Source organism: Struthio camelus, chromosome 4, assembly GCF_040807025.1.
Source record: "Struthio camelus isolate bStrCam1 chromosome 4, bStrCam1.hap1, whole genome shotgun sequence".
NCBI classification, from domain to species: Eukaryota; Metazoa; Chordata; class Aves; order Struthioniformes; family Struthionidae; genus Struthio; species Struthio camelus.
In genome coordinates this window covers 1,466,687-1,479,659 of record NC_090945.1, presented here as the reverse complement: position 1 = coordinate 1,479,659, position 12,973 = coordinate 1,466,687, and the positions used below count along the sequence as shown (strand labels likewise).

At 47.8% G+C, this 12,973-nt stretch overlaps 1 protein-coding gene across 24 annotated transcripts in view; it reads left to right on the top strand.

Moving 5' to 3' along the window:
• Positions 1-12,973, top strand: part of ADGRL3 (adhesion G protein-coupled receptor L3) — a 439,175-nt gene that overhangs the window by 288,682 nt on the left and 137,520 nt on the right. The gene's annotated exons all lie outside the window — the stretch shown is intronic.

The following is a 12,973-nucleotide window of genomic DNA, read 5'->3' as shown; positions in this document are numbered from 1 at the left end:
AGCTGTATTGATAGTATTTTAAATTGAATTCTGGACCTTTGGTCTGAAACTGGGAGACGTGGACCAGATCAAAAAGCGTTTGTTGACATCAAAGTGTGTCTAAACAATTGCTGTCTGGCAGCAGCCCGTCCTTTGGTTATACATACTGATCGGCGCTGATGTCTCCAGTGCGCGCATTTGTCTACAATAATGTTTGTAGCTAAACTTTGAGACGTAGGACTGCTGACCTTAGATGGCCTTGATTTCTCCATATTGGACACTACCTACTCAATAGGAGGTCATCATAGATGAGACTGATGAAATTTTAGTAGGTAGTCGTTAACTTGCAGTGGTTGTAATAGAATTGCTAATCTTCCTTTATCCTGTGCCCACTGTAAATGCAAGATGCATCAATTCACTTAATTGCATTTACTTTAGTTCAGAAAAGCATCTAAATGGGCCAAACTTTAAAAACAGGATTGAAGATCCTAACCGGCTTGTGATGCAGAGGTCAGAGGGTGACTGCAGCTATCTGCTCCTCTCCCCATCGCTCCCTTTTTGCCCAGAAGAAGCCTGACAACAACCGCGATGCTAGGTCAACAGCACCACAGGTGAGGATTGCTACTGGCAGCCTCTCCCTGTGTCGCAAGACCCTGTATTGTATTAGAAATCACTGTAAAGCGTCAATTTTTGCTTTCCCGCATGATGGCTTCTTCCCAGCTGAATGCAGTTCATTACCATTTATATAGCTGTTCTTGTCCCAGGCTGGAGGGAGGAGGCCGGATTCTCAGCTGGCCTGGAGAGGTCCAGCTCTGCTGAAGGCAGGGAAGTTGCACCCCTTCGCTCCGCCTGAAGGTCTGACCGTTTGTCTTCAAACCGGCTTGTCACCTCTGCAGCCCCAGGGCACGTTGCTCCTTGCCTAATTGCCAGTTCGATCAAGGCTTGACGTGCTGTTTCAAATATGATTTCTCCTGCCAAACGACTCAAGCTGTCACAGCGTTTCTGGGTATGTGGCTGGGATACACCGTTAATAGCCTTTAATTTGCGATGCCGCGAATCCGAGCAGGTTTTAGCTACCCGGACATTGCGGTGGTTTCAAGGTGTTACAATTCCCGAGCTAGCGTCTTCTCATGGGAGGTCATGCACGATGGAACTGGTAGCACAGAGCACGCAAGCGCTCATCTGCTTCAATGCAAAGTCTGGCAGCCTGAATTTGTTAGGAGAATCGGGTTTCCGGCACGATGCTCTGTCCTCTTCGTTTTCTCAGTCCCCCTCCGAAAATATGCACATCCTTGTGAAGAACATCTCTGTGTTTTGGTCTCAGAAGTTAAACCTTGGGGCTGTCAACTCTAGTGATTGTGCTGATAGTCTCGGTGGCGGTTTTTCTAGAGCCTTGGCCCTGGTGATCCTGGGATTTTTCAGTTCTTCAGTTTTTCAGTTAAAATTAGGAAAGGTTGCTAGCATTTCTAAGTGGGGAGAGGAGCTTTAAAGCACACTCTCTGCAGACTCGAGGAACAGCAGGGCACAACTCAAATCCGTAAGGTTTATTTCTTGTGGGTTTTGCTTATTTGCTTTTGACTTTAAAAATCATTGCATGTAATCCCAGAATTCGGGGGTGTCTCTCCTGATTTTACTCGCTTGTAGCTGACGGTGATGCGTGTTCCCAGTGCCAGCTTTTGAGGCAATTTCATCTCGAGCGCCTGACAAACATAGACTTTTTCAGATGTTTTCTCTGGTTGTCATGTGAGCTCGAAGCTTGTTCCAGTCATTTGTAGCCTTTGCAACCAGCCCGACCGAGGTAATGGGGGAAAACCTGCTTCCCTGCTCTTCTAGCACATGAAGCAGAAAGGGTGGGTGTCTGCCATCTCTCCAAAGCATGGATATTTTGTTTGCTTTTTTTTTCTCTGCTTGCAATTACTTCCTTTTCCTGGTCTCACCCCTTAATAAAGTCTCCTCGTAGTTTAAACATCTGCTTTATCCGGAGCAGAAAGCTGCGTTTGTTTTAAGTAAAAGGCAGCGGTTCGCCATCTGGTCTCTTGTCTCTGTGAAGCTATTTGGAGATTTTTTTTTTCGGTTCTTGCAAATGAAAAGCTTTTGGGGGACTTGCACTCTGAAAATAGGGACGTGGGACCGGATGCCAGGGTCCCCAACCTGCTCTGAAGGCAAACATGTCTCCTCCTGTTCATAGACTTGTCAGGGTTTATCTTTGGCTTGTTTAGGGATTTTTTTCTCCCCACTGTTTACAGTCCTTTTTTGCCTCCGTTTGATTTGCCTGCAAATAACAGCAACATGCTTCCTCAAATCCAGTAAGTGGAGAAGCAAAGCCCATGTGTAATTGAGTGATCCCTGGAGAGAAGGACGATGAAAGTTGAGCTCTCACACAAAGAAGTTGCCTGTGAAAAGGAGCTTAAACATGCTTTGCAATGATAGACTGCTTGCGAGAATGGCACAGCCACCTTCCTAAGCAGCGTTTCCCTTCATCTCCAGTAGCTTTATAGAGGAGCGGGGCTTCTGGCTTGCCCTGTATTGGGCAGGTTTGATGACCGGTTTCAGAAAGCTCATTTCACGCGAGTGGCCTGCTCTTCTGAAGGGTGTTCTTTAGGGCCATGGTGCCGTCACAACTGCTTCTGCACAAGCAGGTTGGTTTATTATTTTTTAGTATTGTGGCCAGTATCATTGATGAGACAAGGTAGCCAGTCCCACGGAGCCAACCTCAGAATCATACCTCCCTGAGAGCGGCCCTCTAACTCTGCCACTTAGCTTGAGATGGTGCTTAGGACTGAGATATGGATATGTACATCTGTACATTCATTAAAGCGAGCCACTTTTGAGTGATGCCCCCAAAGGAAAAAAAAATAGAGAGCGATTTCTCTTGTGTGGCGTTTACTGGTCGGTCCTACTTCAGAGATGATGTAGCGTATAACTAAGGAGAATTTGAATATAATCTATTACAAAGGAAAATATTCGGAACTAAAGCTCTCCCTGCATTAATTTTTGTAGCAGCATCTTTCACAGAAAGGACCAGGAGGAGCCTGCGGGAGAAGGAACTGAAGGACTTTTCAGCGGGGCTGAAATGCCCCATCTCTCGGGTGCCCTCTTAATCATGGCAATGTTTTCAGCCGTGCCGTATGTTTCTGGCAATCCTTTTTCGCGTCAGAAACGGTGCGGTGCATGCAGCCAGACGGGTAGGATCGGGAAGCTCGGCACTGTCCCGGGACCCTTGGTCCCATCTTGGCAACACAGAGCGGGGCCTTTCTAGGCCTGCCTGCTGCCCAGGCAGGGTGGAGGCATCCAGCATGGCTCCTACAACGCAAAGGAGGCTAGTGCTCCAATTAATATGTATTATTCAAGGAGCACCCGTCAGGGTCTTATTTTGTGGGAAGTGTGCAGACTTGTAATCAAAACTGTCATCCGAAAGGCCTACAGTAACACGGTGGGAACAAAAATAAGAATAATTTAGCGACGCTCTTGAAGGGACTCGAAGCACTGAGGTTCCAAGTTCAAAATGTGTGGTGCCGCAAAATGGCATTTCGCCTTATATGAAACGTCTTGGCGGCATTTTTTAATATACGCACCTACACTCTGGTGCACGTATATGCAGCGCGCTTGAGCAGTTGCTGCCCTTTTCCAGCTTGTGCCAGGCCGTGGGAAAGGAAGCGTGTGCCAGACAGCAGCACGAAAGGGACGGGTGGTGAAACCTCCCGTGCTGTTCCCGGCTCCGTGAGGCGATGCCCAGGGACACGCGGCACGTCAGGAAGTCCACAGCTGGCTCCACCAAACCTGTAACTGTTCAGCTGGGAGCTTTGGCGCCCTTTGAATCTTTACATCAGCAATTGTGCTGCGCAAGTCTCTTTAAAAAAAAAAAAAAAAAAAAGGAATTAAAAAAAAGTTGGTCACAGTGAGCGTGGCCTCCCCCAGCAGAGAGTTTGCAGCAGGCGAGTAAGGGGAAAGAGAATTAAAAGCCCCCACGTTTTGACATTCAGCTGGAAAACCCCTGGAGAACGACCCAGCGAGCAACGCAGTATGGCAGTGGTAAAGCTGTGTTAAGCACAAAGGTGAAAAGAGGGCAAAAACGGTGCAAACCTAAGGTGATGTTGCAGGGTGCTTTTTGGGCTGCTTCACCTTGCAGGACCGGGCCCTTCTGGAGCTCCCTGCTGAGGCGGTATAAAAAGATTTCCTTTTACTGATTGCGACAGGACTACGCTTAATCTCGGCTCTAAAGCGTTAAGAGCGCTCCCAGGACTTGAAGCATCAAAAAAAAAAAAAATTGGTATTCGAAATTATCAGCGATGCCGAAAGGTTACAGTTATAGTCACGGCGCTGGCTCTCCTCTCTGGGGGAGTCCGAAAGCCCGCGCGCAGCTGCTCTCCCCGCGTTGGAGGAACGGCCGTTCTCGGCTCCGCTCGCCTGGCGTGCGGACCTGGCACCGCGCGGGGAATTGCGAGCGGTTTGCTGAGACCGTCCCCCTCTGCCACGCGGGCCCGTCCGTACGCCTCGGTGAGCCCGGAGTCGTCTTCCCCCGTCCGAGACACGGAGCTGGAACGCTGGGTGCTCGAGCAGGCCTGTGATTGAGGGAGAAAACATGAAAACAACGCGGACGTCTGTCAAGAGTGTGAGCGGTTTGCCCAGACAGCTCTGTTTTTTCGGCTGACAGCGTTTTAGCACTCAGAAGGGAGTTGTCAAAATCTCTCCACAGGCAGCCATGTCCTTCATGCTCAGACATACTTTATATTACCTCAAAAAGGAGGAGAAAAAAAAAAAAAGAAAGAAGAAGAAAGGAGACAAAGTGGCTTAGATCACCGTTCTTTCCGTTCACGGAGAAAATACCTCCCCTCGTTTCATTTCTCTGCCACACAATATGGTGTTAATGTCTTTTACTGCTTGATGGCTCCCTTTAGGATTAAGGATATCTGCTGTTGCGGGAATTTGGTGACCCTTCGCTCTCGTTGGGTGGCAGGCTGGAAACGGAGCCGGGCAAGCTGTATCATCTCTCTCGGGATTTCCACAGCAGATCCAAAGCAGTGATTAAAGCAAGTTAGGGTGCTCTGACCCACTTGGAAAATAAATTACTCATTTCCTTGCCTTTCCTTAATGAGAGCAGTTGATAAAAGTCCTTGTAATTAAAAAGATCGCTTCACCTCTTTGGTATCTGGTGGTCCCACTTGTGGTACAATCACAGCAAGCGCACTGGAGACCGTACCCGGCACGCCGTGGGGAGGGAGATCGTGCTACGCGCACTGAGACATACAGGCTGAAAAATAAAAGCAGAATTAGAGTGGACATCTCGTCTAGGCTGTCATGAAAGGAGGAAAGCGAGAGTGACGAATTCTTGGACGAAATCTCACAATATTTGAAACCACGCGACACTTCAATTACCGTCTCCATGCTGGTGACTCGTGGATCTACCTGTCTGCTTCAGACTTGTCTCCTACCGTGTAATCCTGCTTCTCAGCCTATTTCTCTGACAACTCCTCCTGGATGCTTTGCTACTGAAATTTAAGCTCAACATGGCAAGAACGCCTGTCTGCTTTCTTTTTTCCCCCCTTATTCCTCCCATTTTGGCACGAATAGCAGCACCTCAAGTAACAGAAAAAGAAGTCTGTGTGCTGAGCTCTGCACGCCGCGGAGTGAGCGTGCCCTAAGGTATTTGGCTTTTAGAAAAACCTTTGACCCCCCCCGTGGTGGTGAGATGTAACTCTCTAAATTATACTGGCAGGTGGATTAAAAACTGTCTGAAAGGCTATGAGGAAAGGATACAAGTGGTGGGAGTCTCTTCAGGCCCGGGAGAGTCTTGCGTGGCAATGAAGGGGACGTCTGGATACAATGCCACCGCTGTCCCCAGGAGGAGTTTTATATTACGCTTAAGCTGATAATTGTCTCCACCCCACCCCACCCCCCAGGCCTGGCTATTTTATTCTTGACTTTTCCTTTCTAGCATTCCTGGAGCAGCAGGTTGAATTGGTTCTGCTCAGTGAGCCGGTGGGAAACTAATAATTATTGGGTTTGGTGGGTCGTTTTCCGTCAGATCGGCTCTAACTCACTCCGTAGCTGCAGTAATTGCTAGATCTGATACGAGGGAGGGGATGGGAATGCATGGCCGTGTCCTGGAGGAAGGGAGGCCGCTGTTAAATGGGATTAGCTATAACGTGAAACTGCTCTCTGATTTAATAACGGCCGACTAAGGGAGAAGAGGGAGGGAAGCGTACGCTGCCCAAGTTCCTTGGCGGTTGTGGAGTAGAGAAGAAGCATAAATGCTAGTGAGAGCAGAGAGGCAAAGGGCAGGGCCCTGACGAAGTGTGAGTAGGAGAAAAAGAGCAAGGAGTGGTGGAAAAGATAAGGCAGAAATGTTCAATTTTCTAACTAGTGCTTCCAGGACCAAATAATCCAAGCCAAGTATTGGGTTGGAGGCCCGACCAGAGGAACTGCTGTGGTGAGGTAACATCTCGGGCCAAGGAGGCAGCAAGTCACCCCCGGCACACTTCGCCCCCATGACGGGCACTGGCACGATGTCTGGGAAGTCAGGGTTATCCCGAACCGGGCGGGATGCCTTGTGACCACCATGGCAGTGCACGCAGGGTCCTACTGGGTGAAGAGATATCGCAGAGATACGTGCTGCATACGTGCTGGATGTGCTGAATGTACCGTGTAATGCCACCAAAGTATTATGAGAACGTATACAGGCATATTTCTGATTTATGGTGGGGTATCAGGATAAAATGGGCTGTCATTAAGAATGAGAAAAGAAAGATGAAGTCTTCTGACAGCGAAATCTGTTGATGAGTGTCTCAGAGGAAGTGGTGGGAGGCCTAGAGAGATACCTTTCAAAACGGCATAAGGAACAATTTTGCATCTGCAGGAGATGGATTGGATGACTTGGGCTAGGTTTCCCCCAGAAGGCTCTTGCAAACGTCTCTGTACCGAGTCTTTTCTGCCCCACTTGGAGCAGAGTTCCCTGGACTTGATCCACGACCCATTGAGGCAGCTGGATACTTTCCGTTTGATTTTTGGGTGAAAGCCATCCTCTGGGAAAGCAGGGGTGAGGCCTGCAGGAGCTGGGGGGGACATAGAGGGCATTTACTGTTGCTTTATTATAATGGCACGTATGAAACATTTCCCAGGTTTGGGTTGGTTTGCTCTGGTTTTCCCCTTGGCTAGGCTCTGGCACTGCAGGGTAAGTCCTGGGACGTGAGCCGGAGGCTGCAGAGCAGCCCTGGAGCGAGGCTCTGCTGAAGCAAATGTTTTCAGTCTTTAGCAGAGACGCAAGGTTTGTCTAAACACGCGAGACAAAGTGAAATGTTTATGCTGGATAGGGAAGGATCTCTGTAGGACACTCGCCTTCACCTCTGACTTCAGATAGGGCTTGAGCTGCTGAGTCTCCAAAGCTGCTCTGACGGTATGCAGCTGCCGCCAGGGAAAAGTCTGCAATTTGCTCAGCTGCCGTAATCTTCGGGCAGTTTTAACCCATTCCTTTGTCACTGTTCTTGCCCTTGGGTCCAAGCAGTAGGGTGATCCTGTGCGGATAGGGCTGCTGTGGTGCTGGTGAGGGGTCTCGGCGAGTCCGTAGGCACGTGAGCGTGGGTCTGACCGAGCCGCCCTGGCTGCCAAAGCTGCTGTTTGCTGCGACAGGCTCCAAGCAGGAGCAGTACAACCCGCGGGAGAGATCAGCCCGTTTCACCGTGCTTTTCTGCTTACCCAGCTACGCTGCCAGGCGCCGCTGGTGGATTTGCCTTGACTTTAAATATTGAGCTGCAGGAATAGCAGTGACTTAACTAAACATCTCCCTGGCTCCTCGCTCTTCCCGCTGCTTCTCTTGCGCTTTCTCCCTCTGCTCCGAGGTTTTCTTTGGTTTTATTGATAATTATTTGGTGATTAAACCAGGTCTCTGGTAAAACAAACGAGCAGACAGCAGCCTTGAAGCTCCTACGCTCAGACGTTAAATTATACCTGTACGATGCGATGCGTGAGGATGCGGTGCTGGCGTTGGAGAGCGCTGCTGTTATTTTTATTTCCGAGCGCACCCTATTATTTCTGTCGTCAGAAAGCAATGCATTTTTTTTTTTTTTTAAAAAAGATCAGATCGTCCCAGACACATTGGGTTTTGCTTTTGAAAATGGAATAGTTCAGTTGGGGGGAACAGGCGCCGCAGCGTATGAGGCAGGCTTTGTACGGAAAGGTTTTGGTAAGGTGGCTGCTATGTTTTCTGAGACCTTTTTCCTGGACCGTGTATTGAGATTAACTAGTCCGTGCCCCCTTCCGTCGTTACAAAAAAGGGGGCTGCCAGGGTGCTGGCTTGCGAGTCCAAAGAGCCGCACGCGGTCCCCTGCGCCGCCGCTGAGCCGCTTCTGCTTACTGCGCGGGTGTTCTCCGTATGGGTCCACCAGAAAACTTCAGGGAGAAAACGTGCAAGGGGCAGGTAGAAAGGGGGACCGCAGGAGTCGTGCTCCCAAAAAGCGAAAGCCACGGGAGCAGGAAACGTGGAGTACAGTCAGGAGCGTGGTCTGTGCTGCTACGTGGTACTACGCATGGCGGACACCATCTTTTCCAGAAGAAGTGGGGCGAAGGGGTTTTTTTTTTTTAATGGATGGCTGAACGAGTCTGCTCTATCGGTAGTTTCCTTGGCTAGTCCATCAATTTGCAGATTTTTTTATACGGTTTTACATGCTGGAGTGGGTAGGCAGCTAAATCGTTCCAGGGCAGGTTTTTGAAGATGTGGGGATGCTTCTTTTGCCTCTGTAAGCATCACAACCCTTTAAAAAAACAAAAACAGAAAAAAAAAAGGTTACCCCAGGCCATCCTATTGCGTTTCCTGCAGCAGTTGCACACCAGTAGCTTTGTTCCTGTAAGGTTTTGGTTTTAAGAGCTTTCATGTATCAGACCTGAAAGCAATGGCGAGGCAGATAGATGCTGTTTCTAAGCTGCAAACATTACCTCCATCTCTTTCATGTGAGGACGGTCGTGCCTCCAGGCCGAGTCTACATGTTGCTCCCCAAAACCGCTGCTACCAAAACGGGCACCCGCCTTTCCTCGTGGGCCGCAGTACGTGTGTGTTTTCCGGCCCATCCTGATGCTACGTGCGGCCACTGAGGGAGGTCGCGTGAGCAGAAAAGGAGCCCGGTTGAAGAGCCGAGATACAAAGCTGGCAACTTTATCGCTCGTTACTTTGATGATTGCGTTTGATTGCTGTGTAGGTTTTTACCTGAGCGCCGGTTACCGAGGCACCAGATGGTTATGGGCAGAGTGGGTTTTGGAGAAGGCAGCACAAGCTGTCAAGACAAGACATGCCCAACTTTCCATCAGCACCCAAGACATCTCGACCTTTGGTATCTTATCAGAGGCATGTGTGGTTTCTTTCTTTCTTTTTTTTTTTAATAACTGAAAACTGAGCCGCTTATTTAAAGAGGTGCAGTTGTTTCTGGAGCGTTCTGCACCAATCGAGAAGGCATGACATTGACCGTTTCCTCTCTTACCGACATGGGTTCCTGTGCGGGAGCCCAATATTAGTTTTTTTGAGGGCTCGTTCAAATAGACTTGCAGGGCAATGGATGTGCAAGGATAGATTGGGGTCCATCGGCCAGAGAGGTGGTCACACACAGTCAGCAACAGAGGCCCGCACCAGCTCCTGGGGGCTACCAAAGGGGTCAAGTCAGGTCGAACACGCTGGGAAAAGAGCAGAAGAAACCTGAGTTTCGGAGCTGTTGAGTGCTTCTGCTTTTTTTTAATTTTATTTTTTCTTTTTTTGTTATTTTTTTAAGAGACTTTCATGTTCTTCTTTTCAAGTGTTTCTCTTCAGGAGCCAGTACTAGAGACATTTCTTTAATTGAAGTTGCTCAGTTCCCGGATCTGGGACTCAAAGGAAGCACGCAAAACTGAAAAATTCATGTTGAAATGGCATCACTGTACAACACGGGTCCTGTCAGTCTTTGCGACTGACTTCAGCTGCCTCTATGCTGTCAGCCTCAAAATCTTGCATAGGCTCATTGGGTAAATTTCCACCTTTTAATGGAGTCGGTGGCACAAAACTCTTAATGCTGTTGGAAAGAGAGATTCCATTACTGGGATCATCCAGTTTGACCTCCTGAATGGAGGGTTTCCTGCATGTATTTGTGTGTGAGTCTCGCTACCAGGAATCATTTCCTTCAGCTCTGCTTTCGATGTCGCTGTTGCCAGGGATATTAAATCCAAGAAAAAAACATGATTCTGTTGATAAGCCAAGAGGGTTTGCAAGGGTTCTCGATCCTCAACGGATAGTTGGGGCTACAGATAGCAATGGAGAGCTTACGTCCCTCCTGAGACGGAAGGACTCGGATGAGGCAAATCCAGTGCTGGCCAAAGCAGCTAATGACAAGTGTCCTCAAATAGTAATTGCATTTTATGAAGAGTGATTAACTTGCGTTTGTGCCCAGAAGATGCAGCACAATAATTGTTTGCGTTGCTTTTTTGTATATATATGAATGTTAAAACGTGAAATTTGATTTATTAGCAATGTGAGAGCCATACATTCCAAGAGGAATTAAGTTTGATATTTTTGTGGAGTAGTATGTTTTGCATCAACAGCCACTAAGTAAAAGCTTTCTGCAGCTTGCTACCTTTATTGCAACAGAATATTTGATACTACCACTTCTTCCATACTTGGTAAAAGCTTTATAAAACATTCGTAAACTTTCATAGCTACGACCGACTCCTAATGAATGTCTAAACAAACTCACCAATGTTTTGTAGTGTATACTGTTGGTGTGCATGTATCTTCTTTATCCCAACGTAACCCTTTAAACCTGTGGAATCATTTGTTTTAGTATTTGGGATCACCTGGTCCCAAGAAGATCAGGTGAAAAAAAAAAAAAATAAAACAAAAACCATGAGCCAGCAATGTGCCCTTGTGGCAAAGGTGGACAACAGCTTCTTGGGCTGTGTTAGGAAGAGCACTGCCCAGAAGCTGAGAGAGGTGATCCTTCGCCTCTACTCAGCCCTGATGAGGCCACATCTGGAGTGCTGGGTCCAGTTCTGAGCTTCCCTGGACATGAGACATGTCCGGCTGGACTGGGTCCAGTGGGGGGCCATGAAGATGACGAAGGGGCTGGAGCATCTCTCATGTGAGGAGAGGCTGGGAGAGCTGAGTGTGTTCAGCCTCGAGAATCACAGAACGCTTGAGGTTGGAAGGCACTTCTGGAGATCATCTAGTCCAACCCCCCTGCTCAAGCAGGGTCACCTGGAGTGTGTTGCCCAAGATCATGTCCAGAAGAGAAGGTTCGGGGTGATCTTATCAATGTATATAAATATCGGTGGGGTGGGGGGGGGGTGGTAAAGAAGACAGAGCCAGACTCTTCTCAGTGGTAACCAGCAACAGGACAAGAGGCGATAGGCACAAGCTGAAATATAGGAAGTTCTGGGTAAACATAAGAAAACACTTTTCTTTTTTTAATGTAAGGAGGATCGGACACTGGGATGGGATGCCCAGAGAGGTTGTGGAGTCTCCACCCTTGGAGATTTCCACAAGTCAACTGGACACAGCCCTGAGCAACCTGCTCTAGGTGACCCTGCTTTGAGGAGGGACGTTGGACTGGGCGACCTCCAGAGATCTCTTCCAACCTCAGCCCTTCTGTGAGTCTGTGATCTCTGTGACACTGTGAACAGGAGTCCTGTCCCTTGGTGGCAGAGGCACTGATCCTGCACTTTGACCAGCTTGGAGCGAGAGTAGACCGTCTGTTTGTGTCTAATGCAGAACAGAGCAGCTATTAGATGATGACTTGGGTTTACAAATGATATCAAATGGGTTTTTAACATGTAAACGAGAGTGGGAAAGCAGGGTAACTCATTATTAGCCTGAAGAAGATTTCACATATTAAAGCACTTAAAAGCAAATATAGAATTCATGATGTGCCACTAGATTTTAAACCTGAATAATGTCCAGTTGTTGTAATGGCTAATGATGCAAATTATCTGAGTCAACCTCGGTGGGTAAAGCAGTAAATATATCCTGTCCATTCAGGCAAACTTCTTTCCCCCGCCCCTTTCCCATTAATATTTTATCCCCCTGAAGAGCTATTTTCACCATATTATGCATGCCAGCGTACTGCGCTCGTGGTGTTCCTGGATGTCATTACAAAGAACCCTGAAGACTGTACCGGTTCTCCGCTCTCTGCGACGCTAGCTTGGAAATTGCTTGGAGCAGCAGCAGCAAGTGTCAACAGGGAGCCATATTAATTATTTGGAATGTGCCTCATAAGAGGAATCAACTGCTTTTATTGCCGCGCGAATATTACTTGAAACGAGAAGGTTACTCTAGCTGTTATCGTAGTCTATGTGTCATTAACTCTTCTTGTTTAGAAAAAGAGATTAACAACCCCAGAAATTGTTACAGTAAATAGAGGAATTACAGCAACATGCTTTTATTATAAATAAAAGTTTCTCGGTATGGTTACCTCCAGATCACTAGAGAAGAACTGGGTCTTTAGCACTAAACTAAGAAACTGCACAACAGTCTTGCGACCTGGAAAGCTTCCATTCAGGTGCAGATCTCTGTATCTTCTGTAGGTGGAGCAAACAGGTACAGTTGTCCTTAATATTGTACTTTGTTGAAAAATTGCTGTAACCCAGAAATGCTTCCTTCCCTGTTAAAGTCAGATGAACAGATTGAACAGGCTTGTCACCTGGAGTTTGAAATAGGTTGTCTTCTGTGCAACGCGGCCTCTTAAGAGAAAAGCGTACAAAATGCGTACGCAGTTTTTCCAAGACGGTGGCGATCAGGTGAGACTGGTGACGAGAAGAAGGCATATGGAACAATTTGCTATGAAAGGTGGAAATGGTGAAAGAGGTATCACTAAAATTCAGCGTCGTATCAGTGTCTGCTTGGAAAAAGCAAAAGAAATGGGAGTGTTTTCTACTTTTAATCAGATGCCTCCAGAAAAAGGAAGTTCATCTTCATTCTGAATTTCAGTGTACATGAAAAATACATAATAGAGCAAAATACTTGCAGACCTGGTGTTGATGCAGGGCC